We start from the raw sequence: 15821 nt of genomic DNA on the forward strand, positions 1-15821 counted from the left end.
GGACTGTAGCCCACCAGGCTCGTCTGTGCATGGGATTTTCCCCGCTGGAATACTGGAGTCGGTTGCCATTTCCTTCTCTAAGGGATCTTCCCAACTAAGAGACAGAACCCATGTCTCCTGTGTCTCCTGCATTGCAGGCAGATTCTTTATCACTGATCTGTTGGGACAAGTGCTCAGTCGTGTCCGGCTCTTTGTGACCCCGAAGACTGTAGCCCGCTAGGCTCCTCTGTCCATGGGATTTTCCAGGCAAGAATACTGGAGTGGGGTGCCATTTCCTCCTCCAGGAGATCTTCCTGCCCCAGAGATTGAACCCACATCTCCTGCAACTCCTGACCTGCAAGTGGATTCTTTACCTCTGAGCCACAGAGGAAGCCCCTTAGTTCCCTAACCAAGGATCAAAGCTGCACTCCCTGCATTGGAAGTGCAGAATCTTAACCACTGGACCGCCAAGGAAGTTCCCCCTCAATAAAGAAATGTAGGTGCATACACATACATGTGTGTAAAATGAAGAGGGAAGAGAACTCTAGGAATCAATGGTAGGGTGGGATGGATGACACGATGTTTGGATCTGAAGCTCTGGATTCAAATCCAACCTGGACCTGGCCAGCTCTCAAATCCAACCTGGACCTGGCCAGCTCCGAGGCAGTCCAGGGCCTCTGACAGCTGGTTTCTCCTTCGGGTGATCTCCCCTAACTTTGGGGTCTTCTTTGTTCAGTCAAGTCGTGTCCCACTCTTTGCCACCCCATTCACTGGGTCTTGTAAGCGGCCTCACATCCTTTAAGGAAAGATCCTAGGCAAACAACAACCTTGGGTCCCCACTCTTGAAAAGGGCACAAGGCTCCTAGGGTTGGGGGGAGCCTCCACCGAAAGCATCTGGAAACTCGGGGGCGGGAGCGGGGGCTGCTCTTTACTCGCAGGAGGAAGGGCGGAGGCGCTCAGGGAGACCAGCACTCTCCCAGAAATGCAGAATCGCCAAGAGAAAAGCCCTAAGAGGGCAGGACACATGCAAAGAAAATAAAGGTGAATTCCAGGCATGAGCTGTCGGCGAGGAAGGGGGACTTCCCCGCCCCCTCCGCCCCCAGGTGCGCGGCCCGCGCCGCCCACCCCCGGCGCCCGGCGAGGGAAGCGGCGCTCTAGGACCCGAGGAGGAAGGACTGCAGGGAGACCGAGCCTCCAGCGGGTGCTGCCGCGAGCGGCCGGCCGGGGGGGCTGGAAATGAAAGTAAAGCGCTCCGGAGCCACATGGACGGAGCTGCCGGGGCGGCGGCGCCGGGAGCAGGATGCGGCTGCCCGTAATTAAATAGCATTTACTCTTATTATTACTAATAATAATAACGTAATCATACCTCTAGTCATAGCATACCATTTATCGGGCTCGGCGCAGGCCCGCGGGGAGCGCAGCCCGGCCGAGGTGAGTGCAGCGCGCGGCCCGAACCCCGCGGGGCAGAGGCCGGGGGCCCGACCGCGGACAGGCGGCCGGCGCGGGAAGGGCTCGGGGGACCCGGGGGCCGCGCCGGGCCGGGCGGAGGCGCGGGGACCCCTGGCCCGGCCGGAGCTGCGCTGGGGACGCCCGGAGAGTGCATGTTGCAAAAATAAAGACACAGCTTCCTATCCGCCCCCCGCAATCCCCCTTTCCTTCTTTTTGGGGCTCCCCCTCCCGGCCCCCGCGCCCAGCCCCAAAGTTTCAAAGTTATTGTGCGGCCAAGGGCACCTGCCGCTGGGTGATTTGGCCGCCTCTGCAAGCCCCCGGGAGGTGTCTCGGAATTTCTTGCGTGGGGGGCTCTCTCCTGGGCGCCTGAAGCTTTGAGGTGCGCAGAGGCTTTGCGGGTCCCCGCGATGGGGTTCGAAGGGATTGGCGATTGGCGGGGGCGTCGCTGGCAGCGCGCCCTTTCCTTTTGTGTGCGCTTTGGCCCCGCAGCGCCGGGAGTTGGAGGGACCGCAGCGCGGGCGGAGGACAGCGGCCGCCAACGGGCCGCCCCTGCGGGCTGCGGCGGCCACGCGAGCCCGGGGATCTGGGGCCTGCGGCCCGGCCCGGGGGAGAGGGCGGCAGGAAAGGGGGGCGCGGTCTGGGTAGGGGGGCATTTCCGGTCGTGGGATCAGTCCCAGGACTCGGAGGCCTGAGAGGATTCCGTCGTCTGACCAGGTGTGCGCAGGGGCTGCGGGGGACAGCTCCAGCGCCTGGGGAGCGCCCCCTGAATATGGGTACCCGGGAGCCACCCACCACGGCGGCCTCGGACCCCTCTACTACCCTCCGCGGGCCTCAGGGCCCTTCCCGGCCTGCCCCTTTCTTTCCCTGATTTCCTCTTAAAATCTGACCGGCTAGGACGTTTATAAGGTGCCTGATTTGGGGGTCTTTCACAGAGACAAAGCAGTATTCCCAGGAGAAAAGAAAATCAGGATTCACTCTGATGGACTCTGATGGGTGTGATGCCTACGTGCCATCAGTGGGGAAACGTAGGGGCTGGAGAAGGGGGCTGAGCCCAGAATGGGGGACTGGGGGCCCCCAGCAGCTTTGTCAGGAATTTCATTTCCCTGGGGCTGCTTACTGGGACTTTGGTCCTGGGTACAAGACTTTGAACCCCAACTTCTTAGTATTTTCCCTCAGAGCTTGCAGTTCATCAAGTTCCATGAAAATAGCAGAATGCAGATCCTTGAATCCTCACCAAATGCGATAATTATAGTACATATAGCAACTGTTGGACACAAAATTCCAGCAGAATCTTTCATTCTGTTACCAAGTCTTCCTCTCCCCTCTCCGCAAATACAACTATACCCTCCTTGATTGTCTTTCCCCATTTTTACTTCCCTTGGAAATTGGACCGCAAGCTAGAAATGATGCCCAGCAGATCACAATTAGAGCAGGTTTGAGGTGTGGGCTTCCTTAAGCTGGAAAGGAGAAACCTGTTCCAGAAGGGTTGAGATCTGAGGATGGGAGAGAACTTTTGTGATCTCTGAGCTGGGATGAGGGCTTCCCCAGTGGCTCAGCAGTAAAGAATCTGCCTGCAATGCAGGAGTCGTGGGTTCAATCCCTGGATCAGATCTCCTTGAGGAGGGCATTGCAACCCACTCCAGTATTCTTGCCTGGAGAAACCCATGGACAGAGGAGCCTGGCGGGCTGCAATCCACAGGGTCGCAAAGAGTTGGACACGACTGAGCATGCATGCACATTTGTACTGGGATGAGGTTCCATGGATACTGTGAATGACTGCTGGCTTTTTGTTTAGGATGAACAATTAAGAATGTGGGTTTTGGTGGATTATTTGGGGCTAAGAAGCTCTGTGGGATGATCTGGGCTCTTGAATCTTAAGTATAGGACAGTTGAGGCATCAGTAGGTTTGGATTTGAGAATCCAAACATAATAATCCCTTAAATAGCACTTTTTAGTTTATAACAAAAGGGCTTCCACATATGTTCTCTCATCTGTCCTCCATAGCAACCATGTCAGCTCGACATTTTTCAATCTTAATTTTCCAGATGAGAGATCTGAAGCTTAGAGAGTTGAAGGTCTTCTTGGAAAGTCACACAACAGAGTTAGGATTCCTGCCTCGTTTTCTGCCTCCAAATCTTCACCCTCTCCCAGAGCCCTCCCTACCTTAGCAAATTAGTCTTCAAGAGCCTCTTTCGGTATTTCGTGTGATGCTGTGGAGTAGGCTTGGGTTGAGTTCGCCACTTCAAGGCTGGCTGGAAAGAGAAAAGTTAACTCTAGTGAACCAATGAGAGCACAAGAAGATGATCGATACTGAGGTCCATGCTTTTGGAGCGGAGAGAAGAGAGAGCTCTCAAGGTAACATGGAAAAATTAGGGAAGGTTTCCTGCAGCAGGTGGATCTTGAGCTTGAAAGAATGAAGAGGTGTTGCTGGGGGGGGAGAAAAAGTAGGGGATTCTGGGCTCAGCACCACTGCTTCTGTGCCGGGACGTTGATGTACATTCTCTCTGATTCTTCCAGCGGCTCCGTGAGGGGTAGGCATTATTATCTTCATTTCACAGATGAAGAAACTGAGGAACACAGGATTTATATGGCTGGTCACCCAAGGTCACCCAGCTGGATTTGAAGCCAGTCCTGTGTGACAGTTGAGTGGGCTACAGGATGTCAGAATTGGACCACCTCCATCCCAAATACGGAGAACAACAACAGGGTCCCAGACAGTCTGAACTGGCGAATGCTTTAGGGGTGGGGACCCAAGCTGAACGGTCAGCAGACTCCCCAGGGCCAGAGAGTTTTACTGAATCAGCCTTGTGTCCCATGGCCTTATGGGGCTGGCCCAGTGCGAGTCCTCTCAGGCGGCTACTGGAAGCCTGACTTCAGAAGGCAGACTGGTGGTGGAAGGAGAAGACTGGGTCCTGAGCATGGAGATCCGAGCTCAGTTCCCAGTGTCTGCCAGCGCCTGATTTGATACTGCTGAGGAGCTTGTAGCTTGGAAAGGAGAAGGATGTGGATGATTAACCCGAGTCTCCCAAGGACAGAAACTGGTTCTGATTCACCCTCTGTGTCCCAGGCCCCCGTGGAGGTGCCAGGAAGACACGATCAACCATTGTCTTGTCAAATTGAATTATGTCCCAGTGTAGAGGAAGAAGATTTATTTTGCCCTGGGGGTTGGAAGGTCTTCCAAGAAGTGCCATTTAAAACATTGGAAAGGAAAAAAAAAGAATAACGCGTTGGAAAGATGGGTTGAGAAAGGGCATTCTAAGGAGAGGCGCTGAGCCGGACAAAGGCAGGGCCGTGTAAAGTCAGAACGAGCACGTTGTCTGGAACAGCCCACAGTGCAGCTGGCAGGTGTGAGTTCAGGTCCAAGTCAGGCTCTGCCACCATGGTCCCTTGGGTTCTCCGGGCCCAAGTTTCCTTTTCTGAAAAGGTACCCTGAGAGTTGATGATGTTTTATGGTGACCTCTGGGAGAAGCCCAGTGCCCAGGGATCGGGACAGGAGACTCATATGAGAGGAACTTTGTTGTGTTTGACCCAGTCGTGTCCGACTCTTTGCGACCCCATGGACTGCAGCACGCCAGGCTTCCCCGTCCTTCACTACCTCCTGGAGTTTGCTCAAACTCATGTCCATTGAGTCAGTGATGCCATCGAACCATCTCGTCCTCTATCGCCCCCTTCTCCCCCTGCCCTAGTCTTTCCCAGCATCAGGGTCTTTTCCAGTGAATTGGCTCTTCGCATTAGGTGGCCAAAGTATTGGAGCTTCAGCATCAGTCCTTCCAAAGAGTATTCAGGACTGATTTCCTTTAGGATGGACTAGTTTGATCTCCTTGCTGTCCAAGGGACTCTCAAGAGTCTTCTCTAGCGCCATAGTTCGAAAGCATCAATTCTTCAGTGCTCAGCTTTCTTTATGAGAGGAACTAGGGGAGTTTAAAATTTCTTAGTAACTTCACAAACACCAATCCAGTGATTAGCTAGTGGCCAGCTGTTGTGAGTGCTTTCTCCTGGATGAGCCTATTGAATCTTTATGATAGCGGTATATAGGTGGGTGCTATAATTATCCCCATTTTACAGATGGAGAAACTGTGGCACAGAAAGGTTAAATGTCATCCTGTAAGTAGCAGAGCTAGAGGGCAAACCGGGGCAGTCTGGCTCTTGAGTTGGCCCACTGGGGGACCAGGTGAGGCTAGGCGGGAGGGAGGCAGGAGACTTGCGCTGGCGGTGGTACAGCTGAGATAGCAAGCAGAGGGTGGAGGTATCCTCTGAGGAAGTCTGACTGCAACTTCAGCTGGGGTTGATGAAGTGACGGCTATGTGTCAGCTCCCTGGAGCCTCCACAGAAGCCAGCTCCTTTCATCACATTTAATGGTCCATACAAAACGGGCTCGTTTTCCTTTTCTCTGTCATCACCAGCTATGGGGCTCCTTCCCACCTTATTTATTTCTCCTAGTAAGTCTGTTTCTTTGCAAGCGCCCTGATGGCTTCTGCAGGTGTGTTAGCGCCATTTCGCCATCAGGCCTTGGAGGCCCGGAAGAAAGGGGAGGCAGCCTTTCTGCATCCAGGAGCTGTCTAGAGTCGACTTCAGTTCAGAAGCAGTTCCTGAGCTCCGGATCAGAGCCTGAGATTCAAGCTTGATGGGCACAGCGGCTATAGCGCCAGCAGCCACCACAGCTGGACACGGCTGTGTGCCCGCCCTGTGCTTGCGCTTTCTGTGTGCCTTCTGTTACCAAATCCGCTAGCAGCTCCATTTTGCAGATGAGAAGACTAAGGTTCCCAGATCATATGACTGAGGTAGAGCAGGAGGGCCAGAGGGAGCCTGAGTCTGAGGTCTTAGCTGCCCTGCCAGAGAGATGCTGTCAAGCTGTTTCAGTTTCCAAGGAGCTCTTTGCTTTTTCTTTTTAAAATATTTATTTATCAATGTGGCCGCGTGGGGTTTTAGTCTTCATTGTGTCATGTGGAATCTTTCCTTGCAGCACGCAGACTCTCTAGTTGTGGCACACAGGCTCCTGAGCGTGCGGTGTTGGTTGCCCCGCAGCACGTGGGATCTTAGTTCCCTGACCAGGGATCGAACCTGTGTCCCTTGCGTTGCACGGTGGATTCTTAACCACTGGACCACCAGTAAAGTCCCTTAAGCTCTTTTCTTACCTGCCTGGAAACCCTAGTTATCTAACGTTTGTGTCTAGTCTCTCATTCATCCTCATGATAATCCTTGATGAGAAGAGAAATCTCTGTTACTCAAAAGAAACCAAGGGGCAACCCACCCTCCAATTATTCCTGGTCTGTCCACACCGTGACTCAGAGAGGGAACCAACCGGGTGTCAGATTCCCTGAGACCAAGAGCTGGGGTCAGCCAGTGAGTATCTATCAAGCACTTCCCTGAGAGCTGCAGGCAAAGGTTGAGACTGTGACCCTTTTCAGAGGCTCCTCTAAGCTCTGGAGCATTCCGTGTCATACCCTGTCCCTCTGCAGGCAGAGGAGTCCAAAGTCCTGGCTTTCGTTCCCCGCTCTAGCACACACTAGGTTTGTGAGAGGGGCACCAGGACCTCCTCAGTCATGGCCTCAGCCTACTGGTCTGTGAAATGGCCTTGCTGATTCAGTCCCATCTGCCTCAGGTTTGCTCTGAAACTTAAATGAAGGAGCTTTGAAAGACCATCCAGTGTGATGGCCATGAATACTGAATACCTCCAGAATGTTCCTGAATCTTCTCCACTGCCCACCTTGATCTCAGCCTTGACCACCACAGCAACCTCCTAACTAACCTTCCACCTTCCCCTCTTAGGACCCACCCCCAAGGCAGCAGCCAAGGGGTCTTCTCAAGATTTAAAGGAGACCCTGTCAGGACTTCCCTGGTGGTCCAGTAGTTAAGACTTGCATGTCCACTGCAGGGGGCATGGGTTCGATCCCTGGTCAGGGAACTAAGATCCTGCATGCCACACAGCCAATATATAAAATAATAATAATAATAATAATAAATATTTTAAGAAATAGATGAGATTGTCACTGCTCTGCCGAAAACCTTCAGTGGTTTCCCAGCACGCGTGGAGCACAGAGCTGGCTCTCACACAGAGTGACCTGCGTGTAACTCTCTTACCAGCCTCGGCCTGTCCCCTGCCCCTTGCTTCCTGCTTGGCCTGCTCTCATTCCAGTCCTGCAGCCTCAACTGGCCTTCTGTCTCTTCCTGGAACATTCTAAGCTTGTTCCCACCTCAGGGCCATTCCCTGTGCTGCAGCCGGTGCCAGCTGTGCCCTTACCCACCTCCTGTGTCCCAGTGACTGGCTCCTTGTCTCTTAAATGCCACCTCCTAGGACGGGCCTTCCCTAAGCTCCCAGCCGCCCCCAGCCCCATCATTCCCTGCCACGTTTCCTATTTTAGTTTCTGTGTAACTCTTATCTGTATCTCTGCTTGTCTTGTGCATTTAACACTGACCTTTTTATTTGTTTTTCCACGCTTGAACCACAAGCTCCCCAAGGCCAGGGACTTCATTAATCTCATTCCCTCGACTCCGGCAGAGCCCACTGCACACAAAGGTGTTCTGTGGTTATTTGTTGAGTAAATGAACAATAGTAGCAGAGTTGTCCAGAACAGCTCTTGCCCAAAAACAGTGGCCTAGACAGAAAGTAGGGCTTCCCTGGTGGCTCAGTGGTAAAGAACCCGCCTGCCAATGCAGGAGATGTGAGTTCGATCTGTGGGTTGGGAAGATCCCCTGGAGGAGGAAATGGCAACCCACTCCAGTATTCTTGCCTGGAGAATCCCATGGACAGAGGAGCCTGGTGGGCTACAGTCCATAGGCTCTCGGAGTCGGACACGACCGAGCACACAGGTGTCATCCTTAGTCTTGCAAGGTGGATATCATTAGCTCCATTCTGTAAAGGACAAAACCGAGGCTCAGACTGATTCCGTGAAAGCTAGCATGGGTCAGGGCTGTGATGGGAACCCAGCTCAGGGCCCTTTGCACTGCTCTGGCCTCTCTTCAGCCCATGACGCAGGCAGAGCAGCTCATGAAACTTTTGGTGCTCAGGTGTTAGGACCACAAGGATTTCTTCTCCCATGAACAGGAGCAGTGACTTCAAATTGCTCAAAAAAATAAAAAAAGAATAGTAAGCAATCAGTCAGAGCTCTGGGACCCTGGGTGCGTTCTGTTTTTTGTTTTTAATGTGTGCACGCCCATAAGCTTCTGTTACTTTTCCATTAAAAAAAACAAAAACAAAAGAGTTATTGTTCAAATGTCTCACTTTAGCAGCATAGCAGGTGGGTCTTGATGGGGAAGCAGGAGTAGAGCGTGGGTCCCCTGGAGAGAGATGTAGGTTTGAACCCTTTCGTGCAATTGGGCCCTTAGGTTGCTGCGAAGGAGAAAGACAAGGTGAAGAAAGTACTGCATCAAAGCCCTTTGGAGCCAGGGTGCTGCGGGAGGGTGGGGATTAGGCCTTGCTGCTGATGCTTGCTTTTACTTTGGCTTATGGTGGGGCGCTAGGGGAGGCCTGGGGCAAGTTTCTTGAACCTTGGTTTCTGTTCAAGGTGGCCAATTAGAAGAAACAAATTACAGGTTGCTGAGGCCTGTGGGTATCCATTGCATGTCCATTCCTGAACATACCTGCAGCCTGCTTCCCTGGGAGCAGTGTGGCCTTGGACAAGTCACGGAGCCCTCCAAGCTTCATTTTTTGTTTGTTGGCCACTCCACGCTGCACGTGGGATCTTAGTTCCCCAGCCAAGGATCAAACCTTCACCCCCTGCTTTGGAAGTACAGAGTCTTAACCACTGGACCTTTTTTTTATAAAAAGACTTTACTTTTGCAGGCCTCGCTTTTGGATGGAAAGTGGGGATAATAGCACCTATTTTTGAGATTACTGTAGGGATAAATAACCTGATCCTGAGAGCAGGGCTTCTCAAGCCCCTTTGTACCGCAGACCTGTCAGGCAGCCTGGGGATGTCCATGAATGCCTTCTCAGAATACTCTTTCTAGATGCATACAGTAAAAACACACAAGATTACAAAGGAAATCAATGCTCTTGAACTACAGTTTGGCTCTTTTTTAAATCAATGCACTAAAAAATAAGAACTAGCAGTGAGTCTATGTAACTACCATAATTTTGAAGTTGGGGTGAGTGTGAACCAAGATTTTGTTGTATCTGCAGCAGCTGAAATGTGACAGGGAAAAAGCTGTGATTTCTGTGCCTGGGGCTCCTGGGGTGTTTTGCCTGTGTTCCTAATTGGGGGGATTGGTCAGTATCAGGTAGAAGTTTGTGAAAAAAGTTGTGTTTTCCCAGACCCCTGAAAAAAGGTCACAGACCCCTGAATTCTCTCCTTGGGACCCAGGTTCAAAACTCCTGCCACAGAAGTGGCTGGACACCCAGCAGGTGACCTCCAGGAATGACTTCCCTGGAGCAGAGGGTTGTCCAGTGGACAGATGGGGGATGGATGAGGATGAGGGGAAGGGATAAATGCAGACCCGGAGAGCTGACGAGTGAGGTCAGAGACCATGGAATTAAAGCCTTCCCGGTCTCTCTGGGTAGCCGTCGAGGGTCTGGTGAGTCGGGAGAAGTGCCAGGCATGGAGATGATGTAAGCTCAGATAGTGTCCGTGTGGTGTGTAACCTGTCTACACACTGCAGTGGGGCGGGTGAGTGCCGGGGTGGTGGGGAGCGAGTGGAGGGCGGGTCTAGGCTGAAGGCAGCCTGCGGGGGTGGGGGAGCACTTTTGAGTTGGGAGGTGACACTGTCTGGGCCCCAGAACCCAACTGCCAGAGTTCAAAGCCCAGTTTCGTCACTTAGTAACTAACCCTGGCAGGTCACTTCATCTCTTTGTGCCTTGGTTTCCTCATCTGTAAAATGAGGGTGATAGTGGTACTTTCCTAAGGAGTGTTATAAGGATTAAGCATTATACTTAATGTTATATATAGTATCTTGTTATATATAGTATCTCATAGTATGTTATATATAGTATCTTACTCTATTGGTATATAGTATCTTTTTTTTTAAATTAATTAACTTTAATTGGATAGTATCTTAGTATAGCATTATAGTTAAAGCTCACCAGGGCTTCCCTGGTGGCTCAGTAGTAAAGAATCCCCCTGCCAAAAAAAAAAAAAAAGAATCCCCCTGCCAATATAGGAGATGCGGGTTCGATCCCTGGGTCGGGAAGATTCCCTGGAGAAGGAAATGGCAACCCACTCCAGCATTCTTTCCTGGGAAATCTCATGGGCAGAGGAGCCTGGCTGGCTCCAGCCCATGGGGTTGCTGAAGAGCCAGACAGGAATTAGCAACTGAACAAACAACTCAGAATAATATCTGGTAAGAGAAAGTGCTCAATAAATGATGCCTGAACTCTGCATCTTCACTTTTATTCCAGGTTTCATGACACTGTACTTAGAGTGTATTTTTCTGTGCTGCTCAGAGATAAAGCAGATACAGCTTCTTCCTTCAAGGAGCACCTAGTTTAGGGAGAGAATGGGAATATGAACACATACTTTCAGTTAACTAGGATCGTTGCTGTGCTTGTGAGCTTAGGGGGCTGTGCCAGGGTGGACTCTGGGGCAGACAGCCTTCCTAGTAGAAAAGCCACCTCAGCTGAGCTTTAAGAAACACTGGGCATTAATCAGCATTGTTCTAGAAAGAGCAGGCAGCTTGAACAGGAAGCTGCATGGTCCAAAGTTGCTGGAATGTCGCATTCCAGACCGGGCCACGGGCACTGTGTGCCCTGGATGAACAGCCTGGCCTTTGTCCTCCTGGTAGTGGGTGTCATGGAAGGTTTTGTTTGTTTTTAACTTTTTATTCACAGGAAGTTGCGAAAATGGTAACAAAGGGTTCCCTTTACTCTGCTTCCCTTGATGGTGATATACAGCCAATATCAAAACCAGAAAAATGACATTGCTACATTACTGGACCACAGAGCTTATTCACTTTTCACCTTTTTTTTTAAAAATTAATTTATTATTTATTTGGGTGCACTGGGTCTTAGTTGTACGGCTCTCAGTGCTCAGGAGCTTCACTGTGACCTGCAAACTCCTAGTTGTGGCATGTGGGATCTAGTTCCCTGACCAGGGATTGAACCTGGGCCCCCTGCCTTGGGAGGGTCGAATCCTAGCCACTGGATCACCAGGGAAGTCCTCACGTTTTTTTAAACCTACATTCATGTGGGTGTGTGCACGCATCTGGAAGGGTTTTGAGCAAGGGAGTGATGCTGACATGTGAGTTAGACAGAGATCCCTGGCCAGCAAATGGCAGCAGATTGCAGGGAGCACAATGGTCAGAGGTGATGGAGGGCCTGCTTGTGGAGGTGATGGGAGAAGCGTGGACAAGTGTTTCAGAGGTAAAGCTGGAATTGGAGATTGACTGAGAGCAGGATGATGGTTGGATCTATGACTAGAATTGGAGAATGTCGGAGGAGGAGCAGGATTAGGGGAGAAGCTGCTGAGTTAAGTCTGGAATGTACTGAGTCGGAAGAACACTCAGCCCAACTGGAATGGCCACCAAGGAGGACTTGCTGGACACGGAGGCATCCATGCTGGGTCTTAAAGGATGAGTAGGAATTGGCTGGGAGTGCGGGTGGGGAGGGGGAGGGCATTCCAGGTATAGGGTTCGGGATTAGGAAAGGCACAGAGGTCATAAGCAGCCTGGGTATTGGGCATCTGGGTAGCATTTCCCACAAGGTAAAAGATGTGAATCTGAAATATTGGGGAGGGGGTGAGCCTGGTGGGAGGAATAGATTTGTGAGTCATTGACATGACTCATGAGATCACGAAATGCAAGAGCTCATCTGGGGGGAGCAGGAGCGAGGAGACCAAGAGCACTGTCCCTGAAGCAGAAGACCTGGGCAGAGGAGGACAAGGACCAGCAGATGCAGCCAGCAGCCCTAGAAAAGGCCAGGAAAAAACTGGCCCCTCCTGGACTCAGCAGGTAGGAGGGCCCTGGGACAGGGAGGACCCTTGGCAAGCACCCTCAGTGGAGTGAGCGTGAGCTTGTTGTGAGTTGGGGAGTGGAGTGGGAAGTGTGGTCGTGGAGACAGCATAGACAACTCTGTCACAGAATGTGACCAAGAAAAGGAATCAAGGTTGTGCTCGCCAGAAGGGGATTCGGGATCTGAGGAGGGAATTATTTTGGGGGGTGGGGGAGACTTGAGCGTGATGACAGTTGGAGGTTCCTGGGGCTGGGTCTCTTTGCTTAATGGGCGACACTAAAGGTAATGGCCATGTGCGTGGGCTCGGGGGCCAGGCTGCTAGGGTTTGAATCCCAGCTCTGCCTAGTTCCAGCTGTGTGACCTTGGGTAAGTCACTTAACTTCTCTGTGCCCTCTGCTCCTCCACAAATTGGGAGTGATAGTAGTCCCTATGTCATAGGATTATGCAAGTCTTAAGAAAGGTATTATGTGGGGTGGGAGGTGGGTAAGTAAGTAAGTGTTAGTTGCTCAGTCACGCCCGACTCTTTGCGACTCCATGGATTGCAGCCCACCAGGCTCCTCTGTCCATGAGATTTTCCAGGCAAGGATACTGGAGTGGGTTGCCATTTCCTTCTCCAGGGGATCTTCCCAACCCAGGGATCGAACCTGGGTCTCCTGCACTGCAGGCAGATTCTTTACCAATTGAGCTACAAGGGAGGGTGGAAGGGAGGCTCAAAAGGGAGGGGACATATGTATACCTATGACTGATTCATGCTGATGGATGGCAGAAACCAACACAATATGTAAAGCAATTATCCTCCAATTAAAAATAAATATTAAAAAAAAACAAAAAAGAAAGCTATTATGTGTATAGGGATCATGACAGTCACTGAGAGACTGTGACCCTTAATCACTGAGGAAATATTAATATTATTACCTGACTGTGAATTTATCTTGATATCAGTTTTTTCATTAATTTATTCAACACTCATTCATTCTTATCTATGTAATGCTTGGGTTGAATGAATTGATACTCATTCATCCATTTCTTTTTCATCTAAACCACCATTTCCTGAACAATTGCTCTATCTCAAACATGGGCCAGACGTTGAGATTTTGGAGAACCTGGCATAGTCCCTGCCTGGTCCGATGAAGATCTGAGTCTCTAAAATTCTGTCATCTTCAAACCCTTCTCCAAAGGGGGAAAAACATCGTGTTTCCTTCGTGGTTCCCAGGTCAATAGTTTGGTCTTTTTCTTAGGAAGGACAGTCCGTGGACATTTTGGCAGTCCCAGAGCACTGAGTTTAAAATCAGGCTACTGGTTCCCATTTGGCCCCAGTCCTACCGTTGGCCTCAAGTCAGTCATCTCATTTTGTATTTTAGATTACAAGGCAAATACTTTCTCCCTGCAAAACGTCCAAACCCCGCTGAGGCATTTAAAGCAGAAGGGAACGTGGTCTGTGTGCTCTTGCCTCTTGGCAGATCCTAGTTCCCAGAAAGAACCAGTGAAACTGGAGAATATTCTCTCAAACGCCTTCTTTATATAAACACACATTACACACAGATGTAATCATACAAACCCAAATGTTCTGAAATCTGTTTCTTTTTTTCCTTGCTCAGCCATGTACAGAGGCATCTCCGTGACAGTACCTATAGATTAAATAGCTGCTTGTATTCCATAATGTAGTGGTTTGATTAGGCCAGTTCTTCACTGATGGACATTAAGGTTGCTTCTAGTTTTTTACTCTTTAAAAAAGTATATCCCTGTACAAATATAATTTGCGGGCTTTTACAAGGATTTTGGTAGGTTAAATTCTTGGAAGAGGATTTCTGGGTGGAAAGGAAAGGACATTTTATCATTTGGAAGGGGTTTGGCTGCAAGTAACAATTCTTTCCTCAAAACGGAGTTTATTATTATCTCAAATGACGAATGACATGGAGTAGTTCCAGGGTCAGTTAATTTATTGTCAGACATGTCATCAAACACCTTCAGTCTGTCTTTCTGCTCTGCCATCTTCTTAACTACACTATGGTATACAGTACCAGAAAAGGGGATTATCACTGCAGTCCCATTTTATTTATTTATTTATTAAGGTTTTTTTTTAATTTTTTTATTGAAGGATAATTGCTTTACAGAATTTTGTTGTTTTCTGTCAAACCTCAACATGAATCAGCCATAGGTATACCTATATCCCCTCCTTTTTGAACCTCCCTCCCATCTCCCGCCCCATCCCACCCCTCTAGGTGCGATCCCATTTTAAGTGTGAAGGAAATCTTTCCCAGAAGCCCCTGGGCTGATTTCCCCTCCTTCCTATTGGCCAGGATGATGTCACATGCCCTTGCCCAAGCCAATCACTGGTAAGGAAAAGCACCATTATGATTGGTTTAGCTCAGTGCAGGTTCACCTGCCGGCTGTGTGCAGACAGAGTAAGTGATGGTGGCTGCTGGGTAGGCAGCTTGCTCATTTTGGTAGGTGTTGCTTCACAGAGACCTCACCAGTTCACAGGCTGAGTGCGTTGACAGTGTTGGAGAGTGCTCTTTCCTCCACCTCATTGACCAGGCTCTCTTCTTTCATTAGCCTCATAGGTGAAAAGAATTGTCTTGTTTTAATGTGTTTTTTTTCTTTAAATTATTTTGGCTGTGCTGAATCTTCACTGCAGTGCATAGGCTTTCTCTAGTTGCAGAGAGCGGGCTTCTCATTGCGGTGGCTTCTCTTGTTGTGGAGCGCAGAGCTCTAGGGCTCAATAATTATGGTGCATGGGCTTAGTTGCCCCCGGGCATGTGGGATCTTCTAGGACCAGGGATAGAACCCGTGTCCTCTGCATTGGCAGGTGGATTCTTAACCATTGAACCACCAGGGAAGTCCTCTGAGTATCTTAATGAGTTATGTTCCTGTGAATTTCCTGTTTATGTTCTTTGCCCGTCGTATTTTTTTTTATTATCCTTTAGTAATCTTAATTATTTATTTATTTTTGATTGTGCTGGGTCTTTGTTGCTGCGAGGGCTTTTCTCTAGTCGTGACTCTAGTTGCAGTGTGCAGGCTTCTCATTGTAGTGGCTTCTCTTGTGGCTGAGCACGGGCGTTAGGGTGCGCGGGCTTCGGTAGTTGTGGGTCCCTGACTCTAGAGCACAGGCTCAATAGTTGTGGTACATGGGCTTAGCTGCCCCGAGGAATGTGGAATCTTGCCGGATCAGGGATCAAACCTAGGTTCCCTGCATTGGCCGATGAATTCTTAACCACTGGACCACCAGGAAAGTTCCCTGAGTTTCTTTCCTTAATGAATTATGTTTCTTGTGAATTCCCTGTTTTATGTTCTTTGCTCATCTTTTTAAGTAATCATAATGATTATAGAATAAAAATAGTTGATATTAAATGCATATCTTGTGTCAAACATCTCACTGAACTTTCACAACAACCCCTGACAGTAAATACTATTCCTGTTTTAGAGGCGAGGGAAGTGAGACACTGAGAAATTGAGCAGCTCATATGCAGTTAATAGGGAGCAGATCTTGAATTTGAACCAGCATGCCCCT

The 15821-nt window shown here is 50.0% G+C and overlaps 1 protein-coding gene across 11 annotated transcripts in view; it reads left to right on the forward strand.

The window, feature by feature from the left end:
• Window positions 1–1080: 1080 nt before the first annotated feature.
• ZC3H7B (zinc finger CCCH-type containing 7B) overlaps window positions 1081–15821 on the forward strand; it is a 56251-nt gene continuing 41510 nt past the window's right edge. For 6 of the 11 annotated variants that reach the window (XR_014081567.1, XR_014081568.1, XM_081587648.1 and 3 more), the window contains exon 1: window positions 1100–1410. The gene's annotated coding sequence lies outside the window, so the exon portion shown is untranslated. Of the gene's footprint in view, window positions 1411–1694; window positions 1808–12214; window positions 12310–15821 lie in introns of those variants that run through there. The other 5 variants (XM_081587644.1, XM_081587645.1, XM_081587646.1 and 2 more) reach the window with 2 other exon arrangements.

Source organism: Giraffa tippelskirchi, chromosome 4 (assembly GCF_054371585.1).
Source record: "Giraffa tippelskirchi isolate mGirTip1 chromosome 4, T2T-mGirTip1v1.2.pri, whole genome shotgun sequence".
NCBI classification, from domain to species: domain Eukaryota; kingdom Metazoa; phylum Chordata; class Mammalia; order Artiodactyla; family Giraffidae; genus Giraffa; species Giraffa tippelskirchi.